The 26,752-nt window shown below is 44.0% G+C and overlaps 1 protein-coding gene across 14 annotated transcripts in view; it reads right to left on the bottom strand.

The window, feature by feature from the left end:
- The window catches only part of KIAA0825 (KIAA0825 ortholog), a 380,197-nt gene that overhangs the window by 348,173 nt on the left and 5,272 nt on the right, over positions 1-26,752 (bottom strand). For 8 of the 14 annotated variants that reach the window (XM_075932130.1, XM_075932131.1, XM_075932134.1 and 5 more), the window contains one exon: positions 17,480-17,591. The gene's annotated coding sequence lies outside the window, so the exon portion shown is untranslated. Of the gene's footprint in view, positions 1-256; positions 374-518; positions 582-17,479; positions 17,592-26,752 lie in introns of all 14 variants that reach the window. The other 6 variants (XM_075932132.1, XM_075932137.1, XM_075932136.1 and 3 more) reach the window with 2 other exon arrangements.

Below are 26,752 nucleotides of genomic sequence, written 5' to 3'. Positions count from 1 at the left end.
GCATGACTGGTGGGGTGCCTTGGCCCTTCTTTGAAGAGAGTGTGGGAGTGTTGGTGTGTGTAAGGATTAAATAAGGGGTCTGGGTAGTTCTGAACATAGTAATGGGGCATGACCCAGGCAGACACTGCTTCTATTGATTTATAGACTTGCTTTGATTCCTCGTTTCCTGCTTGCTCAGGATAGATAAGCATGCAGCTGTACCAAATATGTAACTTTTAATGAATGCTCTATGTGTTAATAATATTACTTTCCTTACCCTCTTGTCTGGTCCCCTTTGCTCTAAAACATACTCAGGGTCACATCTCCTTCCTCCTTGTAAGTTGCTGATTTAAAGAGCTTTGATTTGTGAGAACTGCTTATATCAATTAAAAATCTGTAAACAATAAACAGAGGAAGGTATAATTATATTCATCACATGATTATGATTATATGGGTGTTCACATTACTAAATCAGAGCTTAAAGGGTGATATAACTGATTAGTGTATTTACGTACTAACGAAGATAAAAAAAAGTCTACCTGTGGTTAATTTGTTGTTCACTTGGATCCCAGAGTTTGGAGGGTCCAAGGTAGAATGAGTATCTGAAATAAAGGACCAGGGCTGGCCTTACCATAAGGCAAACCTGAGGCGGCCACCTCAGGTGCCAGACTGAGGACCTAGAGTGTAGAAAATTGTGTATGCTGCTGGTGCATATGTATTCGCTCTGCAGTACCATGAGAGGAGAAGAACAGGAAGGAGGCAGAATTGAGACCTTTCTAAGTTTTGGCCCAAACGAGGGGGTATGGGGGCCTCATTTGAGCTCCCCGCCTCACGTGCCAAAATGTTGTGGGCGAGCCCTGTAAAGCAGACCTCGAATATTCCACCAAACTGTTCCTGATGTGAGGAGAGAGAGCTGGGGAGAATCCTTTATCCTCACAGTAGCCCCAGAGTACCCTTCTTTACACCAAACCTTGGCCAAACCTGGCTCCACCTTCTAGCCTGTATTTACAGCCAGAGTGCTCGGATCTCTCTACTGCAACCTTCTGCTTCAGCCCTGAGTCCCTCATACCTGGCCCTACCCCGCTGCACGCACCTCCAGCTGAAGCCTTCACCTTCTTGCACCCTAACCCTATGTCCCAGCCCTAAGCCCCTTGTCCATGGCCCCACTCCAGACCGGTCACCTCCATATAGGTGCATCAAAAATTAATTCTGCACAAGGGCAGGAAAAGTTAGAGTGAACACTGGACCTGATGCAAATGGGAATTGCAGGGCGGGGACAGGACGGAAGGGGTCACAAAGTTATTTTGGGGAGGAGTCACAATATTGTCAGCCTTCTTTCTGCACTGCCTTGAGATTGGCTGGAGTGCAACAGCTATTGGCTGGGTGCCCACCTCTAAAGACTCATGCCGAATCCCAGAATCAACCTCCTCTATGGCTCTGCATTGGACGCAATTTAGGAGCTGGCATGCAGGCAGGGCTAGCTCACTATCAGCATCAACCCTTTGCGCTGAGTCCCAGCATCAACCCCTGCTGCGGTTCTGCAATAATAGTATTAATGCAGAGCCACAGCAGGGGTTGATGCTGGGACCCAGCCCAAGCTGGGACTGAGCTACAGTGCCTGTGTGCCGGCTCCCTAGTCACCTTATAACACAGAGCCACAGTGGGGGTAGTTGCCAGGACCTGGATTCAGATGGGAGTGAGTCAGCATGCCTACGCACCAGAACTGTAACAGGGGTTGTGGGACTGAGTGCTTGCAGTGCTAACCCTTATTAATTAATCGTGTAGTTGACAATATTTTTGTCCACTACGCAATTAACGAATTACATGCTTCTTAACAGCCCTACTTCATATCCCTAGTAATCACCAAACTCCAAAGAAACAATTTTCATACCATATGACTGACTGGATAATTTTGCCCTTAAAGCATATTTAATTAGGGATGTTAGCTATTGGGTAATCGACTAGTCGTGTAACTGTATGAAATCTTCACAGTTACACAACTATTTGATAGTCCCCCCAGGGGTGGGGCCAGCAGTGAGTGCACTCTGGCCCAACTCCTGGGGAGCCTCTGCTACTCCATGCAGCTGCCTCTCTATCAGAGACAGCAGTGTGGTGTGTCAGGGGGACCTGGTCTGCAAGGGGAGCCAATTAAAAAAACAGCTCTCCATGCAGACTAGTTGCCTGCCGCCTTAAATTGCTGCCTCTGACACAGAGGCTGCTTCATGGGATGTGGAACAATCTCTGTCCATGCGGGTGGTCAGGCCTGCCGCAGATAGAGGCTGTTTTGCAGCAGCTTCCTCTGCCCTCTCCATTGCTGCTGTCTCTGATAGAGGAAGCAGCATTGGCTAGAGGGGAGACACAGGTGGCACCGCAAAGCTGGTGTTGGGGAGAACCAGCTTTTAATGGTATTATATTAATGATATTTGTCATAACAGGGCACTGGCCAGATGGCATCTTGATGGACCTTTGCTGTGCACTGGATGGTGAGAGAAGTGTTCTAGTTTCCTGTGTAGAAAGAGGCATGCTTCATTTCAACCCATGTCCTTTCACAAAGAAAGATGTGGAGGGAAATCTGGGGCCTTCCTATTCTTGATCTTAGGTGGATATTGCAAGAGAGGCCTTGCATTAGCCTCTTAAAAACTCATCTGCCTTTGGAAGACTGAGGTGTGACCATGGTGGGTGGGTGGGGGTATGTGTGTGTAGGAGCCATATGTGCCATTCATACACTAGCTGTGTTCTGTTGTATTTAATAAAATATATGGCTTGTGCTCTAACCCCACTATTGTGTGTGGGCCAATAATTGTCAATTTGAAGAATCATCAGACCCAGTGCATTCATTTGGAAAATGGATCTCCAATGCCCTTCAGCAGATGACCTTTCATAGATTTACTACAAAAGATGTTCCAAGAAACAATGTGAGTCAAAACTTAATTCCACTGATGTAAGTGGGAGTTTTACCATTAACTTAAATAGGAACAGCATTTGGCAATATCCCTGTGTGAGATTAGCATAATAATGTACTTGGACTCATATAGTCTAACAGTTTATCTACTGTGGGCAAAAGCTATCCATCAACTTTAGAGGTGGCACTGACGACATGGTACTCATCTGTTCTCATCACAGAATTGGGAAAAGGGTAGATAGTTCTCCTCTGTTTTAGGCACTTGAAAAGTTTTTGCACTCTTCTTAGTGGGGAGTATCCTTCTGAACCCTGGAATGGCTCGAAGCAATTTTGTGAGTTCTCTTCCTCAGAAGTCCAGGGGAAGGAGAGTAGTCCCTTGTCTACTGCAGATAGAATATAAGTCTAATAGTATAAAAGTTACCAGTCCCAGTTCTAAAATAGTTTGAAGGGCTGGATGATTTATGAAAAGATCCCAAGACCTCAAGTAGGCCTCATGGTTTGGAGTATGTCTCTGGCAACGTGCATTCTCATTTTGAACAAGCAACAGATACTGAACTTTTCTTTAATGCGCATCTCTCCTAGGCACAACAAGCACCGAGTGTAGAGGTCCCTATTCAGGATAGCTACTCCAAAGAATAGCACTTAAAGCCTTGTGATGTCATAGCACCAGATGTACAAAACTAACACATAGCTAATTAAACTATTATACCTACCTACCTACCTACCTACCTACCTACCTACCTACCTACCTACCAGGATACTACTAAGACAATACTAGCACTTTACAAAGCACACAAATAAATCTTTCTTTAGTTCATGAACTAGGAGGGAAAAAAAAATACATGGGACTCTCATAGGGCTGCCAACTTTGACTGAAACTAGGGAGTTGGGGCCCCCACTCGCTTCACTCACCAACCCCCAATCTTGGCTGGGGAAGGCCCAGGACCAAGGCTGCCCAGCTTAGGGATGTTAAACTAAATTAATCAACTAACCGAATAGGGGATGGAATTTCTATCGACTATTCAATTAGTCAATAACGGCGTTGCTACGTTGAAATGTAGCAAGAGCCCGCCCGGCTGTTGTTACATTTCAAAGTGGAAGTACCCTGCGGTATTCCACCTATGAAATGCTATATGGAGCCTGGGGTTAGTGGGGGGCTTAGAGTCCCATGCTGGCCCCGAATTTCATGCGGTGCTTCTGCTTTGAAATGTAGAAGAGCCCCAGAGGGCACTCTTGTACATTTCAAAGGTGGAATGCTGCCGCTGCACCCCTACCTTCTCCCATGAAGCTAGAGGGAACCAGCTTTTAAGCCAGTTACCCCCAGCACCCCATTCTCTCCTCCCCGCCCCCCATTGCTGCCTCTTTCTGATAGAGGCAGTAAGGGAGAGGCGAAGCAACTAGTCGACTTATGTCCCTACCCCAGCCCTGGCTCTTCCCCTACACGCCCCCCGCTCTCTCCCTGATCTCTCTCATCCACCTGCCCCTGCCACTGGGCAGGGCTGAGCCGCAGTGCACCAGTCCCAGTTCTCTCTCTAGCAGTCCAAGGGAGCAGGCCAAGTCTGTGCCAGCGCCTGCTCTGCCCTCCATCTAGGGCATGTCGGAGGGGGTGGATGTGTGGGGAGGGGAAAGATGGCACAGCACCTGCCTCCCTGGAGCACCAGAGAGGGGGAGGCCATGCATCTCCTGCCCCGCTCGGGAATGCAGAGGAAAGAGACTGCATAGTGCCCCCGTCCCGGGCACCGGGGAGGTGGAAGGGAGAGGCTGCGCAACTCCCAAGGCTGCATGGCAGCTTCCATCCCCCAGCACCGGGGATGGGAAGAGTCTGCACAGCTCCCAGCCCCACTGGAAAGGAGGAGACAGAGAGGCTGCATGGCAGCTCACGGCTTCCACATCTCCCCCTCCCCCCCCCAAGCACTGCGATGGGGGAGGGGAGAGGCTGCACCATTCCCAGGGCCACGCAGCTCACAGCTTCCCCCTCCCCCTGCAAAAGTACCGGGGAGCAGCAGACTGTGAGGTGGTTCACAACTTCCAGCTCCCCAGCTGCAGCAATGTGCCACTTCTGCTTTCCCCTATCCGGACAGAGCACGGGGGTGGGGGTCTGGGGCAATGCACCACTACTGCCTTCCCGCTGCAGCACGGGGGAAGTGAACTGGGGCAACACTCTGCCCCAGCCTCATGTTTACTTTGAGGGCCATGGAGGGGTGCATTCGCATGCTTCACACCCACCCTACATACAGGCCTGAAGGGTTTCATGCCATGTATGAGGGTTGTTTACGAGTATTCATGATTGTAGAATACTTGGAAAATGAAAGCACTACACAAGTACTGTATTATAAATTTGAAGATTCTTGGGAGTCAACACTTAAATGTTTTATAGATGGTATTGTGGGTCCAATTGTTAGTTCTGCCATGGACTTTTGCAATTCTCTGTGACTTTTGCACTTGATTTCTCTGTGTTAAAGTTTTCCCACTTGAAAAATTGGGATGATACTACAGGCTGAACCTCCCAAATCTGGGACTCTCTGGTCCAGCAACATCCATGGTCTGGCAGGGCCATGAATGTTGCTGGACCAAAGAGCCCCAGAGGAGGCTGAGGAGCCCCAGCTGGGCCAGGAAACCCCAGCATCAGCGGGGATCGGCGGCATTTGGGGACCCCCGCCCGGGCTGGGAAATCACTGGGGCCAAGTGATCGGAAGTCCTGGCCCCAGCTGGGAAACTCCTGGCTGGAGTAGAACCTTGGTCAGGAATCCCAGCAAATCACCGCTGGGCAACGGGGCCAGGATGACGAGACAGCTTCTGCTGGGGAACCCCACAGCTGAAGCAGGGCTGGTGGAAGCAGGTGGCAGAATCTCCAGTGGCAGTGGGGCCAGCCCTAGCATCAGGGTTGGGTGTCCAAGCGCTTCAGCTGGGGAACCTCTGGCAGCAGCAGGGCCGGTGAGGCCGGGCAAGCAGCAGGATGAGGAGCCGTGCCAGGCCAGTGTTAGGGAGGCCAGCAGCAGGGCAGGGATCCCCAAGGAGAGAAGCTTGGGAGTAGGGCAGCCAGTAGGAAAGCACTGACCTCCCCTGGTGCAAGGCAGATCAGGTCCCGAGGGTGCCGGAGTAGGGAGGTCCAACCTGTATTTCTTTCTCTCCTTTGTCTGCCCTTGTGTACATAATCAATAATTTCTTCACAGTAGTGTCTGATAGTATATGAGCGCCTACCACAAATGGAACCCAACCTCAATTGAGGGACCTATATGTTGAGGGACCTCCCAAAACTGGAACTCTCTGGTCCGGCAACGTCCATGGTCTAGAAGGATCATGGATGTTCCTGGTTCAGAAAGCCCCAGTAGCCTAGTGGCAGGAAGGCAATCCAGGAGCAGGGCTAGGTTGACAGCAGAACGGGACAGGTTCTGGAGCTGGTGGCAGTACCCAGCAACGTGTGGCACCGGGACAGAGTCGGATACAAGCTCCAGCAGTGCAGAACCGGGCTGGCAACAACTCGAGGCAGTATCAAAGTGGTGCTAGAGCCTGCAGGCTGCTGCAGGGAAGAAGCCTGAGCCCTTGGCAGCCCATAGCAGAGGGACCGAGGCTGGGAGCAGCCCCGAGCAGCATAGGGCCAGAATCCCAGGTAGTCTGTGGAAGCAGGGCCAGAATCCACAGGCTGACACAGGACTTGGACCAGAGCCCAAGCTCTCAGCAGCCCCCGAGTCAGAGTCAGAGCCTGTGGCAGCTCACCACAGTGCGGGCTGCTAGAGCCCAGCAGACAGTGCAGACAGGGCAGTGACAACGGGGTAGCCTAGCCAGGGCTGGAGGAAGTGCCCTCTCCATTCCCCTCCCCACACGCTGGCAGTGCTGAGAGTCAGAGGCTGGGGGCTATGTAAGAGAACCTTCCCTGGTCCAGAAAATTCTCTAGTTTGGGACTTTGATGCCAGACCAGCAAGGTGCGACCTGTACAATAATTTATTAGCTGAATTTGATACATAGTTTGACTGAAAATATAGAATGCATATAAGGATACTGGTTGTATCAACTTGGTCTTCTAAAGTAAGTGATATGCTATATTTATCCTTTATAATTTTATTTATTGCATATACATATTAAATATTTCCTATTTATCAAATAGATTGCATAAAAGAATGACTAAATACCTAAACATGCATACAATGTACACTTTATGTTTTCAACAACTAAACGTTCAGCTGACTGAGTAATAGCAGTAATTGGAGATTTTAAATAATATCTAAAAGTAGCATAAACGATTGCTATTTTAAAATAATATAATTCCAGTCATGGAAAATTAATCTACAAAACAGACAACCTATTAGAGTTCATTTTATGAAAAAATAATTAAGCTACACATTTCTTACCAAAATTCAGCTAAAAAAGAAAAAGGAAATCTTATGACCTGTTACTTCAATTCCTAATCCCCAGTTTTATTCCCTTTGAAATATATTTGCTGGCTCTATGAACTTGAAATAAGGCTAATGTGTTGTTGGTTAAGTCTTCTCAAGGGAAGAACTGAATTTCTCCCTCAACTTTCCCTCAACGCTAACACTTTGGGTGGGGTAAAGTCAGAAAATTCATTACTGTAACTTCCTTTTACCATATTTGCTGCTTAACACAACAGTGAATCCAACATTTAGAAACCATCGTATCAACATAGTCATCATGATCCAAGCTGCAAATAATAGAGAGTGTCAGTGTCAATTTTGCTTTCTCACACTTGCTTCCCTTCACTTCATCTGATTTTAATAATCCCTGTCAAACCACAAACAGTTGAAATTACCTTCTTGACACAGAAGCTTTCAAGGAGGAGACAGAATCTCAACTTTCATTTAGTAACTACAAAAGAAATCTGTCCAGCTGGACAAATATTTCCACTCTTGACAATCTCTGCAGTAAAGCACACGTTTTAATTTTTACTGAAGCTGCCAAGATTTGGATATGAGCTTCTTGTTTAGTATAGATTGACTCTCAAGATTAGCAAACCAACAACCATAGTTGTGTTAAAAGTAGCATTTTCTACTAAAAAATAAATCATAAGCTGCATCTAACAGACCGAAGGAACATGCAAGAGATAAAAACAACAAATGGTCTGGTAGCACTTTATAGACTAACAAAACATATAGATGGTATTATGAGCTTTCGTGGGCACAGCCCACTTTGTCATGGCTCCTTCCCCACTCTGGCACGATAAACACAGAAGTGGGGGCCAGCAAAAAAGTACCCCAAAACCTTATCTACCAGGCTATGGTATAAAACTTCCCCCCAAAATCTTAACCTAGATTTTGGGAATAAAACGCCGCTGCCACCACCTAACTATTAATAAAGTAACCAGAGAGAGAGACTACTTGAGAAATCTCACTCCTAAAGTACAAACCAGGAGACACAAATTAACCAATACCAGGTTAATAAAAAGAAAAGAGAAAAAAACTTTTATCATCACCACAATATTCTTGTTGTAAGCATAATGACTAGATGGAACAGTAACAAAATAATATACTCATGGAGGAGAAATTTACTATGGGCCAGTTTTACAAAGGAACTTAGTTACAAAGGAGAGCAAAACCCAGTTTTAAATGCACAGACCAGATCCCATTTCCCAAACCATAAAACAATAAAACCTAACTGATTTATCTAAACTTTATCCTACTTACAGACTGTGAAGAGTATTTTCTGAGAGGGAGACATCCTGTCCCCTTCAATAGCTGGAAAGAAACTGCCCCAGAGACAAAGAACGGAAAAACCCAAAAATTCCTCTGTCCCAGTTTGATATTCCTACCTACATTTCTATTGGCTGCTCGCCACCTGGTTTAAGTAAGGGATATATTTAACCCCTTAGTCCCCATGATGCTGGCTAACCTTCATGATCATGACACGCACCCCAAATCACAGCCTGTGCTGGACAGCTTCTGGCCACATTGGCTGTGATTTCTTCCTGGAGGTCTGAGATAAAACATAGTAAATAAGTACATGCACACCATACTAGACCATTGAATACATAAAATTTAAACAAAACCCCTCCACAACAGTGGAATACCATAACGGATATACTGAGAGTGTCCTAAGTAATTGAGTTCAGAAATGCCTCTCGGGAGAGGGCATCGGCCACCTTGTTAGAGGCTCCCGAAATGTGCTGTACATCAAAGTCAAAGTCTTGGAGTGCCAAACTCTACCGAAGGAGTTTCTCATTGGTTGTTTTGACCGAATGAAGCCACTGAAGAGCAGAGTGGTCAGTCTGTAGATGGAAGCATCATCCCCACACATACGGACTTAGTTTCTCTAGAGCATACACAATAGCATAGCACTCCTCTGAGACAGACCAGGGACTTTCATTTTCAGACAATTTTTTGCTGAGAAACATGATAGGGTGAAGTTGTTGTTTTGGTCCTTCCTGCATCAGAACTGCCCCCACATCCCGCTCGGATGCGTCTGTGCTGATAATGAAAGGCTTGTCATAGTCCGGGGCCCTCAGTACAGGGTCAGACATAAGAGCTGCCTTGAGCTGGTTAAAAGCTTTCTGGCACTGCTCAGTCCACTTGACTCCGTTAGGTTGGTTTTTCCTAGTTAGATCTGTTAGAGGTGCGGCGACCTCACTGTAGTACGGTACAAATTGCCTGTAATACCTGGCCAAGCCTAAGAAGGATTGGACCTGCTTTTTAGACATGGGGGCAGGCCAGTTTATTATAGCCTCTACCTTAACCTGTAGAAGATTGATAGTTCCTTGACCCACCTGGTGTCCAAGGCAGGTCACCCTGTTCAAGCCAATTTGACATTACCATCTACATGTTTTCTTAGTCTATAAAGTGCTACCAGACCATTTGTTGTTTTTTTCTGTAAGGGTATGTCTACACTACAGCGTTATTTCAAAATATCTTATTTTTTTCAAAACAGCTTATTTCGAAATAAGGCGTCTACACACAAAATGCATTTCAAAATACGTTTTTGCTATTTCGAAATAGCACATCCACAGTGAGTGGACACTGAATCGCATTTAAGGCCGGCCGGAATCAGGAGTTACTTTGTGTGGCTGCTGCCGGAGGCTATCTGCTTAAAGGGACACCCCCCCCCCCCCCCCCCCCCCGGAAAGCCAGTTCTCAGCTTTCCCTGATTGCTTGCCTACCTCGATGAGGGACAGCAAAGCGTTTTGTCTCTGCATGCTCTGGTTGCCCTCACCTGGGACACCAAAACACTCTGCCAGAGGTGCCCCTGGACACTCTGGTGCTTCTCATGGATGCGTTGCTGCAAGCCTGGCTCCAGTTTCTGCAGGCTGCCATCTGGGAGGTTCATCGGGGGGCTGTCAGTATCCAGGAGGCCCTGCGGGAGAGCTTCCAGCCTAAGGAGCACTCAGAGTTTCTTTGGTCTTCCCCACTGGGGGCTTGTGCCTCATTCCTCCCTCGCGTCCTTCCACTTACCCATACTCCCCCCAACCCCTCTTCCTAATGTCAAATAAAAAAAACCCACGTATTTTCAAAAATATAAACTCTTTTTATTTAACAAAACTGGGGGGCGGGGAATGAAACTCTGGTGAGACTGGGGAAAAGAGGTGGAGAGGGGAAAAGAGAGGGGGGGAAAGGAGAGGAGAAAACCTGGGAGGAGGGAGCTGGAAGGGGGAAGCAAGGGGAAGAAGGGGGAGGGGAAGTTCAGGGCTCAGGGTCTCACCAGACCAACTTGATTTTCATGCGAACCTGCTCCTGGGTTCACATGTGGCCTTTGATGTCCAGGCTGACAGCTATCCTGCCATAGATGACCGCATTCCTCCATCTAGTGCAGAGATCATTGACGTTGGGGGAGTCATTCCCTCAAATCTGAATAAGGTCCATGATCTCCACCCTGGACGAGGAAGGCGCCAGCCTTCTCCGGGCCCTGGCAGGCTCCTGGGAGCTGGCAGACTGCTCCTGGGGAGCAGTGGAGGGCTGGCTGCCAGTGGCTTGCTGGCTCATGTTTGGGGGCCACTGGGTCAGGGTCAGTGACTGCTCGCTCTGGGCTGGCAGGCTTGGAGCTGGCACAGGCACTGTGGCCAGAGTCAACCCTTTAAGGGCTTTGGGGAGAGGGGAAGGAGAGGAGTGTTCTTAGTTGAGTCTGGAGTGGCCACCAGGGCACCCTGGGAAGAATGGAGGCCCCCTATTTCGATATAAGTGTCTACACAGCACTTATTTCGAAATAGTTATTTCGAATTTGGCGTTATTCCTCGTGGAATGAGGTTAACCAAATTCAAAAGAAGCGCTCTGCTATTTCAAAATAGTGGTTTGGCTATGCAGACACTAGTAAAGTTATTTCGATATAACTTTGCTGTGTAGACATACCCTAACAGACTAACTTGGCTATCCCCTGATGCTCCAATGCAAGAAATGATAAATGCACATTATGAATTAAGCACTTGCACACATTTTATTAGGAAAAAAGAAGAACATAAAAGTAGTGGTTGAAGAAGACTTCTAATCATTTCATATTTCTAAAATGCACTAACTAAATAATGCTAAAACTCACAGACCTAAACAATGATTTAAATCAAACTTGTAAGGAGCATAGACGTTACGGTTTCATTCTCTTGAATGATAGTCGAAGAAAGCTGACAATTTGACTTTTGAAACAGTGTTCCAGAAAAATAAGGTTCTACAACATCATATGGTCTGCATGCTTTTTCCCCCGACTGATTGTCTTCAAAGTAAACTTAATAGCATACCCACTGTTTCACATGTATCAAGTTTAAAAGTAATTGATTTTACTATTGAACCACTACATTGCATAACCCGTATTCTAATTAGAGTTTATGAGAGTCAGTTAAAGCATAGTATGAAAATTTACATGAGGAAAAAAGTAAATTATAATACTAAGCAGCAAGGGGCTTCTGGATACAGCTGATCAATAATTTTCTAACAAAACATTTTTTTCCCATCAGAAAACAACAATTTCAACTAAACCAATGCTGCTCATAGATTCACAGATTCCAGGGCTAGAGGAAACCATTGGGTCTGATCTACATAACACAACCAAGGAACTTTTCCTTTCTGTCTTCAGGAAAAGGTTCATTTTGACAAATTTCTTGTTAAAAAAAATATCATCTGAATGAAATTAGAAAAATTGTCAATAAGTCTCGCTGTTTCAAAAAGAAAAACTTATATTTATGGCTTGAAACTTTTTTTAAATTTAAAAATAAAGGTAATTTTAAAAAATCAAAATCATAACCTTTTTTTAATTGAACTAATTCAGTTTTTTAATTTTTTTGAGTGTTTGACTTTTCATCCTGATTTGGAATGGGAAAAATGTTGACATCTCAAAAATTCTCATGGGCCAGCAAAATAGTGTCCTGCCTACCTCTACTTCTGGGTAGTTACAGAATCTAGGTTCTCTGACTTGGAAAAAAAAAAATCACATTTTATACAAAGCTGTATCAGACTTTAAAGCGCAGTTAGCCATTAGGAAGCAATTTAAAGGAACTAAAGCTATGCCTTTGTCTGGCTATGCCTAAAGAAGGATAAAAGACATTTGATATGGATTAAGTCAGGCCACAACTTTACTATTAGATGTGTGGGACTACCCAGCAGATAAACTGTACAGTGCATGTAGCCCCCCCACTCCTTTTCTTTCAGAAGCAACATGGGTTTAGATTTTGCTATTACTAGTGCTTCCCCACTCCCAGGAGTGGCGTGGATCATTGCTGGGACCTTACACTCCCTGGGGGGTGGGAATGGGGGTTCAACCAACTTCCCCCCTCCCTTCCATATAGGTCCATCCAACATATCCATTGCCAGGACCTTACCAACTACCCCCCTCATAGGAAAGGTAAGATGGAATATAATGATAGGGGGTTGGCTCCATGCTGTACCAGCCATAGGAGTCCCCAATTATCTCCAGCTTGCTCAATTACTGAGCACTTCGCCCTAAGTCCTTTCCCGAAGCCATTTATCCATTACTGTATATCTTGTTTTATGGAGTACCTGCATTGAACATCTCTTGAACACTTAAATAATGAATTGCAACATATTGCCTACCACATCCATCATGTTCTTCATTAACAGAACTCATCTGAACTTGCTGTAAAGAAGGTGAAAAACCCCCAACTGCACCTGGCAGTATGGAAAGAGAAAAATTCCTATCTTGCCTCCTCCCTCATCAGTAGGGCAGCTAGCGACATTCCCACAGCAGATATAGCCAATAACCTGGTATATTTATCTTTAGGAGACTATGCTCTTTATATAGTAATTAAACTTCTAAGACGTTATCTGCTCATACTCTATTATGATGTTCAGCATTATTCAAAAGAAAATAGTCACATTTAGGACAACTGCTATGTGGTGGCATGCCACACAACACTTGAAAGGGTTAATTAAAGTGGCCAGATAGGTCAATTAACTCCTCAAGCTTCACCTGGAGAAAGAGCCAGGGACTAATGAAATGAGGCTGGACAGGAATAGGAGGTGCCTGTATAAAACCCAGAAGCTAAGAGCAGAAAGGAACATCAAGAAGATAGGTTGCAGTCACTCTGAGACAGAGTTGAAAGGCTGGTGAACCCAGAAAGAGGGAAACCCAAGAAGGCAAGAAAGGCTCCAAGAGAAAGCAGAAAGAGAGGACAATGCAGGAAAGGCCGTCAACGGGTGGAGGAGGGGAAAATAAGCAGCTACCCCAGGGCACAGCTATTTAAAAAGGGCCAGGGCTCCTGGCTGCCACTATCACAGCAGCACCAGGCATTTGGGGACCTTTAAATTGCTGACAGAACCCCCAGTGCTGGCTGGGCAGTGCTGAAGGGCTGGCTGGGGGAGGCTAGCCCTGGTCCCTTCTACCCTATCCCTTTCCAGGGTCCCTTCCCCCACACCTTTCCCCCTGGCTCAGCAATTCTGTTGGCTGTCCTGAGTGCAAGCATGGGCTGCTGACTGTAGTGTTGTGAGAGCTTTGGGTTTCCCTATGGGCACTGGGAAGGCAGGGGACAATAGATTGCCTGATTTGTTATAAAACAAATTTGTTGCATTCCCCCCTGGAAGCGGGAACAATGGAGTGACCTGTGCAGAGGGTTGAATCACAGAGAAAGCTGTGGTTCCAGAGTGAGACGATGAGAGAACAACAGGACAGACACTGCCAGAGAAGGGTGCAATGCCTGGCCAGAGCTATCCCCTGGATGAGGTGCCACTAGTCACGAGTGAATGCTGTCACATACTGGTATTTCTGCCCTTTGTTTCTCTTCCTTCACTACCTTTTCAAATGTTTTCCCTTTCTCTTTTCCTTCCTTTTCTCCTATACTAGCTTCCCAATTCTTCAATCTTGGCTCACAGCTCTTTTTCCGTTATATCTGTTAAAATGATCAATCACAAAATAGTTAATGCTGGCATTTGCAGTGTCATCATTAGGCTTAGCATTAATTGTAAAAGATGGATGGAAGCAGGGGAGCTCACACCTCCCAGAGTTACTGTTTCAGGCTGTAGATACAGGTATACATTACTGAATTCTTAATATTTCTTTCACATTTTGAAAGTGATATTTGCAACCATGAATATTAGAAATTTACTATTTTGTTTCTTAAATGAATGCTTGCAGCCTGTAGAATCTGAATACACCATATTGGCCATATCAAATGGCCAGGATCTAGTTCTATACCCCTCCAGGAGTAAATAGGAATCATCCTGTATAAATACCACTGGGCCAAGTTCTTCTGTAAATACACAACCCTTACTAAGGGGAAACACCTATTTAAGTCAATGACCAATTCAATAAATATGTCTCCTTTTAGCTGTTAGGAAAGCACATCAACCATGATATATTACCTATTCCCATGACAGTTCACTCCGTTAATTATATAGTTAACTCTTCTTAGTCTGCCTTCAAGATGGTCTGCAGCCACTTTATGAGTCCTTAAATATTCCAGGACAGTGTTTGTTTTGCCTATTATTTCATGGATTAAATCTACTGAGTCCCTATTTTATAGTATGTGATTACTTGCCATTCATTATGTGCAGATATGCATTTTTCCAAGGAGTGATGTCACGGTCTTTTCTGTTGCATTTGATTATCCCTTACAATATTTGATATATAACAAGTTAATCAATGCCATTGTAGCCCTTTACAAAGCAAGACATGTGTACTGATGAGTTCTTTGATGGCTGTTGAGTCCAATGCATGAGTGACTAGGTAGGGCATACCCAGGCACCAGCAACACACTGAATCTGAGCAGCAGATTCTTTCCTCCTCTGATACTGGTCATCACAAAGCTTGACTCCATTTGCTTCACAATGGTTCCTCACTCCATCTACAAACTGACTCCACCAATCACAGTGGCATTCTGAACTCCTTTCCCAACCATCCATAGAGAATCCCAAGTCATCCTTTCAAGCATCCCAAAATCTGTGCAGCAGTTGGTCTATCTTTACAACTCTAAGTGGGCTTCAGGAAACAGCACACTCTCAGGGATCCTGTTCTCCAACATTCAGGTCCAAGCCACCTGAATCTTTTCTTATTAATCAATGTTCCTATGAATGACATACCAGCACAAATTAACTCTTCCACATTTGTTACTCTTTTTTACCATCTTACAAAGAATTTTACTCAAGCATCTGATATGAAAGCTCTTTTGTCTTTTGGTATGTTTGGTGTAAGTTGTCTGTGTTTGAGCCACATAGAAGAGTGGACAAAACATCTCTCATATTTATGGATTTTCACTTTAGTTGACATCTTGTTATTTTTATGACTCTATTTTGCAAAAGATCAAAATTCTTCACATTGCTGATTCTACTAGTGAGTTCTGCATGAAGATCTACATTGATGGTAATGGTAGAGGCAAGGTAGCAAAACTGGTTAACAACAACCAGACAAATATCATTAAGGTGATACTTGGAACGGATTCTGAAGAGGTTTGGTTCATGACAACCATCTTCAAGTTTATTGCTAGCTCAAAGATTTTGCATGAAGAGGAAACTTGATAAGAAGTTGTAACTCAGTGTTGATGCTCTACAAGGGCTACATTATCTGCAAACGGGTACCTTATGATGATCTCCTTCACCTTAGCTCTGAATCTTACAATATTAAGCAAACTTCCATCATGTCTAGTGCTAAGATAGAAGCCTTCTTGAACATTATGGGACATATGATGATGCAGGAATGAAAATTAAATATTAAAATGTATGAGCCAGTACAAAACCCTCTATAATGTAAAAATAACATCCAAGAAAAATGTAATAAATCTGAGTGATATTTTACCTATGTTCTTTCTCAAACAGATGCAAATAGTAGTATTAAAGTACTTTCAGACAACTGTTAAGTTTTGAATTTGTTTTGAGTTTACAAAGAGTACTTTGGTTTTCTCAAAGAAAAATATTGTAGGTATAGAATACTAGTCTCCTCCCAAATATCCCAATCTCCCATCAGCTCCCTGCCTGGAGAGCAGGCTGACAATATTTCTCTAAACTGAAAAAACGGCACATAGGGCTGACCTGATGTTGCCATAAGTGCCACCTAAACATCCTTCCATGCCCCCAAAGTAGCAGACATGGGGCAGGAAAGAAAATATACAGATATGGGTTGGGATCTGGGCAGCAAAGCAGAGTGTGATTATGTGAGTACTTTTGATCTTAGAACCTGGATGAAACTATTAGATATAATCCAGCTAATACTGTGATGACCCTTTTTGGGAACCTTTTTGATGCAGAGGGGAAGGAAGAAGGTTCTGGATAGTGGAAGGGATCCAGGAGACTCCACAAGAGAGGTGGGAGTGGGGGAGGCCAGGATGTTGCAGAAGCAGAAGACTGGAGGTGAAATGGAGAGAGAATGAGACTGTTAAGCTCCCTTAAGCTTGTTGTGCTACCGGTGGGACTGTGACTGCACAAGCAGCCACCCAGGGACACATTGCCCAACCTTTTGCACTGTGCTGGAATGTCCTGCACTGGGGATCAGTTATGACTCCATGTGGTTCCAGCTTTTGCTCACCTTCAGCCCAAGCGGTCCACTGAAAAGTGTCTGGTGGTCCAGTTTTGAATCATGGACTACTTACTGATGACTCCTAATGTAGAAGAATCTTTAATGTACTATACCCTTAAGGTAACTCACTCAGCATATAAACAATTTATAAACTAATATAATAATAATTGCTATGTCTGTCTATGTACCATATGACAAGAGTGAACATACAGTATGCTGATACATACAAAACAACTACATTGCACTAACCTAGTCACATTGTACAACACAATCACGCAAAGTATATTCAGAGTCCAGATCTCCCTATTTCTCTATGATTATGTCAAGTACATCTGGTCCACAGAGCAGTTATGAATTTCTATAATAGCTCACCATGAACAAGTTCACTTTTAACTTTTCTTTTAACTTAAAAAACCCCTGAAATTCAAAGTCTGCAACTGTTATATGGTTCTCCAAACAAGAGTTTAAATAATAAAATCTCACATAGTTTTGATTAGAAACATCTGACCTGTATGTCAAAGAGTTTTTAAGATGTACAGTTATCTTTCATCCTTTACCTCTGGTCAGTGGGAGAACTGTGTTTTGAATATCATAGCTCGTGCCATACATGTGTAATCATCACATTAGACTTTCATAAACATATATAATTTATAACAGGTCAATCTTGGAAAATATCCTTTTTGTGAGCTGCATATGTATAAAGTACAGTACCTTCACTAAAAAGATTTTCTTTGTAACAGCATCTTGCGATCTTCAGTTTTAACAGATTTCTTAAGGGATCATGTTGAGTTCCCTCAGCATTACCGGAAATTTTTCAATAGCCCTGTGTAAAAACAAACAAGTAATATGATTACCTACTGGTAGCATTTTAGGAATAAAAAAAGTCACAAGTAAGTCTTAAGCACATTTAAATGTTACTAAAACATGTTGCAAGAAAGAGAGAAACATCTTATTTCTCAGTGATAAATTGTTAAATTTATCCCTGTCCAATAGCATAAGATAAGTGCTAGTTTTAATTTTGAGTTTCTTCACTTCTGATTGTATATGCTTCAAATGTTTGTGTGATTGGGTGTAAGTCTTCTCACCAATAACTTAGGGTATGTCTACACTACCCCGCTAGTTCGAACTAGCGGGGTAATGTAGGCATACCGCAATTGCAAATGGAGCCCGGGATTTGAATTTCCCGGGCTTCATTTGCATAAGCGGGGCGCCGCCATTTTTAAATCCCCGCTGGTTCGAACCCCGTGCCGCGCGGCTACACGCGGCACGAACTAGGTAGTTCGAACTAGGCTTCTTAGTTCGAACTACCATTACTCCTTGTGGAATGAGGAGAAGCCTAGTTCGAACTACCTAGTTTGTGCCGCGTGTAGCCGCGCGGCACGGGGTTCGAACCAGCGGGGATTTAAAAATGGCGGCACCCCGCTTATGCAAAGGAAGCCCGGGAAATTCATTCCCGGGCTTCATTTGCAATTGCGGTATGCCTACATTACCCTCCTAGTTCGAACTAGCGGGGTAGTGTAGACATACCCTTAGTCGGAATCAGATTTAACTGGTGGGAGCTACATAAGTGAAAAATACTGCTTGGTATAGATAAGTTCTATATATCTTATCCATCAACTGAATATTCTATAATACAACTCTGTGAAAAGAAGCTTCCTGCCTCTTTCATGTCAAGTAATTTTAAAAAATGAGTAAAAATTATGGAGAGTTTTAAAAATTCATTATTTTGTATAAAAGAATGGAAATTCCTTTTAGAGTGCTCTCCAGGAATGATCAGCTGTGGCAATGTAATGAACTCACAACCAATAGCTGTTATGTAAGCTGGAAATCACTAATACCACTACAAACCCTAAAAATTAAACTCCTGCATAATATGCATTTAACAAGCAGACCAAAACTATTGAAGAACCCATTACTGTCTCTTGGGTACAAAAACAGGGTTTTTTTTAAAGAAATAAAAATGCAAAAAGCTGTATGAAAAATGACATTAAGGTTGTGACACCAGAGAACAAAAGCCAAGAAATTTAAAGTTAAGCTGACACTCAGTCCTTAAATCATGCTATTGTGCTTCTTTTTAAAAAGCAACAATGTGAGTTAATGACAAGTTGTCATCCTTAACTTTGAATTGCCAGAAGTTTGTCATTTGGTGTTTGTGTCACAACCTTAATGTTATTTAAATGTAGTTTTTAGTATCTATTATTTAAAAAGGTCTACTTTAAGACAGCAAAAAGCTTTGATGGAATAAACCTCAAAGTACACAGTATTGCTGGTATGCCACTTCATTAGAAGTAGTGCATAAAACATATGCTGTTGACAAATCTAATTCATTAAAGTTGAGATAGATGCACTTTAAAACAACCGGCTGGCATCATTATCTACAGTTCCTTTTATAAATTATTCCTCTTTTTTCCTTTTGACTGAACTTGTCACTGTTCCCTTTTCAGAGTGTGAATGTTATGCCTTAAAATTCAGTACTTTCAACATGTTTAGACAAGTCATAAGTTAAATAAAGTACCTTATTTACTAAAAATGAATTGTGTAAGCAGAAAAACCTACATAAATTATTTCAGTGATTTTAACTAAAGACTAGTAAAATTAAGTTTAAGTATACCAGTTTCAGATTGATCAATAACATAAAATAAAAATGTATTGAATAGGAAGAAAGAATTAAAAAGTAAAAGAGACAGAGTCATTCTGGCAGCCCTGTTGCATTGCCATGCAGATGATTTGGACTTAGAACTGAATTGTGCTCTGCAAGAGAGAAATCAGGCATATCGCAATGGTGACAGCTGACTGACACACTTACTTTTAAAGGGAAATTGCTAACTGCATTACTCTTAGAAAATGAAACAGTGCTGCATTATGTTGATTGTCTGGAGAAAGCTTTGAGCTGGCAAAGTACACTTAAGCAGAGAAGAAAATTTCTCACATATTAACTACAGTACTTCCTTTTCTGTGAATTAGATGTTCAATTAAAAGATGTTTAAATAAAAGTGGTTGTTCATCCTTCCTTGGACAAAATGTATGGCTGGCTACAAAGCTCCTCTAAAAGGTTCTTCAGTGAGAGAAATGAACTTTTAGTTTCAACAAAAACTACATAATGCTATACACAACTGGAAAATTATTATTGAACCTATATACAGTAAAACTCCAATAGTCCAGCATCCAATAGTCCAGCACTCCTGATAGTCCGGCATCAAAATGGCAAGAGCCTAGTGAGTGAGCTTTGGCAAAAAATGAGTCACAAGGTAACAGCAGCAGCAGCTGAACTGAGAAAAAGGGTAAAAAAGGCTTAAAAAAACTAAAACATTACAGTATACAGTATGTACAATAAAAAGGGTTAAGAACACTTTATATACAGTGTGTATATATATATATATATATATATATAAAACCATCTTATTGTACCTCCTGATAGTCCGGCATATTTGATAATCTGGCACCACCTAGGTCCCATAGGTTATCGGAAGTCTACTATATTAGAGATTTGTGGTTCTGTCTGTGGGTGAATCCATCTGTGTCTGCCTGCAAGTCTATTTGTTCTAGAACTCCTCCTAAATCAGATATCCGAAAAGGTAACACACAGAAACCTGTTGGAGAACATTTTAACCTGCCCGGGCACTCATTAATGGATCTCAAAGTTACCGGCTGTGTCTACATTGGCGTGATCTTGCGCCAAAGAGGCCGCTTTTGCGCAAAAACATGCTGCCTGTCTACACTGGCAGGGAGTTCTTGTGCAAGAACACTGACATTCTAATGTGTGAAATCAGTGCTTCTTGCGCAAGAACTATGATGCTCCAGCTCAGGAATAAGCCCTCTTGCGCAACTGTTCTTGCACAAGAGGCCAGTGTAGACAGGCAACATGAATTTCTTGCGCACGAAAGCCCAATGGCTAAAAAGGCCATCGTAGCTTTCTTGCTCAAGAGAGCATCTACACTGGCACGGATGCTCTTGCGCAAAGGCACATGCCAGTGTAGACGCACTCATGCACAAATACTTTAACACAAGAGTATTTGCGCAAGATCATTTCAATGTAGACATAGCCACCATGTTGTGTTAGGCCAATTCCACAAGCCAAATAAACAGGAAAGCCTTGAAACTTAACTTCATTTACAGAAAAAAAAAATGTTCTGGAAGCACTTTATAGACTAACAAAACATGTAGATGGTACCATGAGACCGGAGTTATGAGTTTAGGATTCTTTCCTGTAGAGACTGTCCAGTTTGTCCAATATATATAGCAATGGGCAGGGCTTGACAAACCACGGCGAAATCTACTCACCAGCCCTGCACTGCGCAAACACAAGACCCGCATTGCGCATGCGTGCGCCGTTGGTGAACGGGGTGACCAGCTGAAATCTACTTGCTATGGTCGAGTAGATTCACTGATTTGTCGAGCCCTGGCAATGGGGCACTGATGGCATAGATCAAATTATTGGATGTGCAGTCAAATGACCTTTTGATTTGGTAGCTTATGTTGTTGGCTCCAGTGACGTATTTACCAGTATAGATATGTGGGCAGAGTTGGCATCGTTTTTGGGTGCAGGGCTGGGTTTCTGGAGGCTTGTGATGTGGCATGGTTGCCAGAAAGAATTCGTTTCAGGTTGGGGGGGTTGTCTGTAAGCAAGAATAGGCTTTTCTCCCACGGCCTCAGAGTGAGGGATCATTTTCCAAGATGGGTTGTAGAATGCGCTGGAGGGGTCTGAGTTGTGGACTATAGGTAATAACAAAAGGAGTTCTGTTATTTTCTCTTTTGGGTCTATCTTGAAGTAGTTCATGTCTGGGTACTTTTTTGGCTCTGTCAATTTGTTTTTTCACTTTCCCAGGTGGGTATTTCAGTTTTAGGAATGCTCTGTAAAGATCTTGTAGGTGATTGTCTCTGTCTGTGGGGTCGGGGCAAATTCAGTTGTATCTTAGGGCTTGGCTGTATACAATAGGCTGAGAAATGTGTCTGGGATGGAAGCTGGAGGCATGAAGGTTAGTGTAGCGGTCGGTGGGCTTCTGATATAGGGTGTCTGAAGAAGAGTGTTGTGCCCATGAAAGCTCATGATGTTTTGTTAGTCTTTAAGGTACAGCTGGTCCCCGAGTTACGAATGTGTTACGGACCAAATGCTTGGCCGTAACTCGGAATGGTCGTAACTCAGAACCCATTAAGTTACATTGCGACCACACTGTTCATAAGCGTGGATCACGTTCGTAACTCGGAGCCCGCATTTACGACCGCTTTGGTCGTAAGTGTGGATGGTCGTAAGTTGAGGTGGCTGTAAGTTGGAGACCAGCTGTACTGCTAGACTATTCGTTGTTGAAGTTTTTCCTCTTAGATGCCATCAAATTTGGTATGCAGCTTCCTCTTAACTTAAAGCAAGGTCAGGGTTTGTCTGTACCAGGAAAATGGGATGGGTGTGGAATGCCTGGAATTTGATTGTTTTCCATAACATGGAAAGGGAGAGGGCTGATAGAGGAGGGACAGGATGTTGGGGGAGAGGTGTCACAGACTTGCCACCTTTACTTCTGTGTTGCCTTTAGAGCTGTGCAGTCAGAGAGTGGCGGCTGTTGGCCACGAATCCAGCTCTGAAGTCGATGCCCCACAAGTAGCACCACAGAAGCAAGGGTGGCAATACCATACCATGCCACCCTTACTTCTGTGCAATTGCCTGCAGAGATGGGCTCTCAGTCACTAGCCACCAGTCTCTGACTGCCCAGCTCTGAACCCAGAAGCACAGAAGTAAAAAAGTGGCAATACCATACTATTCTTACTTCTGCAGTGGCTCTGCCTTCAGAGCTAGTTTCCTGGCCAGCAGCTACTACTCTCCAGCTTGTAACATGGTCCCCCGCCTTCTCATCAATATGCATGTGTAGTGACAATGAATATGTAATGACTGTCATAAATATTTACATAGATGGTTCTAGCTTCTGCTGCATACGTCACCATGTGCTACTGCACACAGTACACTCACCCCAGACTGTTAAAGCTGTTTATTCAGACACCCAATCAGAGACTCTTGTTTACCCAAGCAAGGTCCAATGAATTTAAAGCTACGGCTCATAAATATTCATGGGGAGAAACTACTTAAGTTTTGGTTCACCTTTCCCGCTTGTTCGCTGTTTGCTGTTCGCTTCTTCTGCAGCGTTCCACCCTATCCCCTGTCCATGTCTATAGCTAGCTAGGTTAGTTAGAGGGTCATCATCGAGTCTGTCCATTAGTATAGTGCATCGGTTCTACGCTCAAGCGGCCGGGGTATTATATCGTGACGGGAGGTGTCGTGTTAGTTTAATTAGGGATTTTGTGTATCCAGTCTGGGTACAGGAGTAGCTCGTCCATCGCCGGTTCCAGCTGAAGGGCGGAATCAACCCGAAGGCCAGCGCCAGGCAACCTACCAGCAGTAAATCCTGCGTCCAGGAGCGGAAGGCCCCGGAGGAGGACTTCACCACCTGCTTGCATTCCACCCGTCCCTCCAGGGTCTACGAGGGACCGCCTCTCTGTTCCTCGCCAAGGGCTCGGAAGGAGCCTAAGGCTTGAGGTCGAGAGCACCGCAGAGGACATCGCTGCAAGGGATCGCCTCCTAGTCTCTCGCTAGAGGCTTTAATTAGCCAAAGGCTTGAAAGACAGGTGCATCACCTCCATCGTCGACAGCTGGATAGTGTAATTATTGTCTGTGTAATCCTTGTGTTTGTGGGGTACTTTACTATCCTCCTATTTCTTCTTGGGTTGGGATATTAAGACTGTTCACCTATTCCCTTGTTGTACCTTTCAAATTTTTAAAATATATGGTTTGGCCCCTTTAAATTGTGTAACGTTTTTATTTCTCTGCAGCAAGTTAATCAACAAACACCTATGATAGATGAGGTTTGGTGGTATCTGCAACTTCCACTGAGGTTTAATTAATCTGTCAGGGATGGTGTAGACAGAGCTTGGTCCTGCCTTGAGGGCAGGGGGCTGGACTCGATGACCTCTTGAGGTCCCTTCCAGTCCTATGATTCTATGACAGAGTTTCATTCCATGTACGGGCAATCCCTGGACCTGTGCCTCGAGCCACCTCATGTAAAACTCCAGTCCCGATCTTGAATGGTGCAAGGGTTGCCTTCTCAGGGTGCCTGGGCACTGGGCTGCAGTGGGATTTCCCGAGTCCTGGGTTAAGTAGTGACCCTGGCTTAGTCTCTCGTAAGGCCATGGTCTCCCAAACAAGGAGATGGGGAGACAGTGCTGGGCTATGGAGTTGGGTCATGAGGGTACCCTGGAACTCCTAAACCCTTTGGGGGCAAGGGATGGGGAGAGGATGCTGAAGCTCCCCCTGACCCTGGGGCCACACGTAGCTCCATGTATCAGGGCTATGGTACTCTTGATTGCTCTGAGGCTCAAAGGGGGTGTCATCCCCTGGGTCCTGGTAGCCAGGTAGCTCACCATTAGTTTGATGGCAGTGGCTATTAGGGTGATACTGTACAACACATTCCCTCCCCTGTCACAGGATAAGATCTGGGTAAACTACTTGAGCAGAGTCTGAAAAGTAACCTATGCCCCGGTCTTTGGATATGTCTAGACTGCATCCCTCTGTGGAGGCTTTCTTTCTCCACAGACCCCCCTCGAGCCTGTTGCTTTTTGCTGACAAAGTGCTGAGTCAGCAAAACACGGTGGCCATTTTATGTAAATTAGGTACGGGATATTTAAATCCCTGCCTCATCTGCAATGTCGACCTGCCTAATCTGCATCCCTCTGCCGACAGAGGGATGCAGTCTAGACACACCCTTTGTATCTAGCTTCAGCCATCTCCAGCAAGCATCACAGAGCTTTTGGGCAACGAGACAGAGATGGCCTCCTGTGGGGTACTGCTCCCCCTGGAAGTATTGTTGGAATGTCTCTTCCGAGATATTTAGGGCATTGAAGGTTACTGGCTTGACCTGGACATAGTCCTGAGCCCTGATGGGATCTAGTTTGCGGTGTGCAGGGCTGGGCTACTCCAGTCAGTTATAGGGCCAGCACAGCTGTCCACTGTTCCTAGGTCCACTGGGTTACCAGAGCCCCCCATTCAAAGGTTTCCAGCCACTCACTTCATCAGTGGCTCTATCTCCCTTCCTGGGCTGGTCTCACAGACGTCTCTCTCTTTATTTTCCGTTAGTAAGTCCCTTCAGCAGGGCTAAGGTTATACCCACATTCTCCACCACTTGTGACGAGGTCCCTGATGGCTGAATATCCTAGTGGGTAGGTTGTTGAGTAAGCAAGTTGAAAAGGTGGGAAGAAGTAGGGGGCACTGGGACACTCAAGCTTGGGACGTGGTGCCAAGAGTACAGATTCCACTTAGAGCTTCTCAATAGATTCTCCTGTTTTCCCAGAGGGGTAGAGTGGGGCTTACTTGCTCCTGTAGCTGCTGAGTGGACAGGCTCTGGTCTGCGTTTTTAGACTGCTGAACCAGGCTCCTGACTCTTTGCTACTCAACCCCCAACTGAGACAGGCTCCTTCCTTTTCACCTCCCTCCAGGTCTAGCATTGGTTGCAAGTAAAGTAGAGCAGAGCTAGAGGCTTTCTTTATCCCAGGCCTTCCTTTCTCCGCTTGCTCACAATCACATAGGTGAGAAACCAGGAAGAAGCACGGGAAAGGAATTTGGATCATTAGTTTTTGTAGCTACAGGAGACCAGTCTCATTAAAGTGAATTATTTTATGCAAGTACAACAATATATTACAAGATAAGAGACATTTGACTACTATAATCATAACTCAGGCAGGCTGAATATGGAATGGGAAATTTTTTTATGAGAATCCTGAAGACATGTGATAGCATGTCTTTATTAATTTTAAAAAGTTCGTACTAGACTGAATATGATGCAAGTATATATTTCATGTTCCTTAACATTTTCATTTAAAGAGTAATTATTTTACATTGTTACCTAACTGTTATCACTGTAGTAGCATGGATCATCATGTATGTAATGTTTTGATGACAAATCTGTTCTCTTGATCCCATACATTTGTGTCAAAGTGAGAACACAATCCCGTATAGAAATACATTTAAAATAAAAACAAAAACTAGAGAACTTGGTAAACATATAATGATCTAATTACCATCACATAAAAACACAACTTCATCACTATTCAGAGGATAAAATTACTTCCCTTTTTAAACTAATGCATTGCAATTTCAGCTGTCTAATAATTATAAGTCTCGGAACTAAAGGAATTAAACCTGAGAAATCCCCAAGCCATTAATAAACCTCCATATTAGGTCACTTACATCTTTTGAGTTTAGATTCAAGGTATCTTTCTTTGTTGATGTTATGTAGTGCAAGGGAAGAGGTTTGTTTACTGTGTAACTGGAAGTGTTATTTTAATGAGTATTCTGGCCTTGAGTTTACTATTTTGTAGGCTGTATTGCCTATGGTTTTGTTTTCTAGTTTGTGAAATTAAGTGCCTTTGCAGCATCCCTATGTAAAATAGATACATTAAAAGGGACATGAAGATTAAAATTTACCTGTAAGTTAGGTTCATTTAAAGTCATCATAGCACCACAATTTTGTTTTCTACATCTCAGCAGAGATAATTACGTTAAAAAATGTACTTAGTTCTACTGAATGTTGTAACTCTTTTTCTGGGGAGCAGGAAAAACAATGGGGCATCTTTACTATTCCCTACTATATTTAGGTTTTGACAGCGGGGAAAAGAAAACAGACCTACCTGACTGAATCCAAGGAGAGAACAGGAAGTGACTTGACCAGGTGAAGGCACTGACCCACTATGCACAAGAAGCAAAGGGGAAGGAACTTATACCAGAATAAATTCTCTTTCCTAGTCACTGATGAGCAGTGCCCACCCTCAGCATCAGGCAGGACCAGTTTCTAGGATCTACTGTGTGTTTGTGCCTGCCAGGCTAGTCACCTTTTGTTTGAAAGGTGGGAAGGAATTTTTCTTTCCATGATCAGATTGGTAGAGTGGATGTTTGCACCTTCCCCACAACAGGTCAGGTAAAAAGGTTAGGTCAAGATGTTTCAACCGAGT

Source organism: Pelodiscus sinensis, chromosome 6, assembly GCF_049634645.1.
Source record: "Pelodiscus sinensis isolate JC-2024 chromosome 6, ASM4963464v1, whole genome shotgun sequence".
Lineage (NCBI taxonomy): Eukaryota > Metazoa > Chordata > Testudines > Trionychidae > Pelodiscus > Pelodiscus sinensis.
Note: the sequence above shows the minus strand (reverse complement) of the source record. Positions and strands in the feature narration are given on the sequence as shown.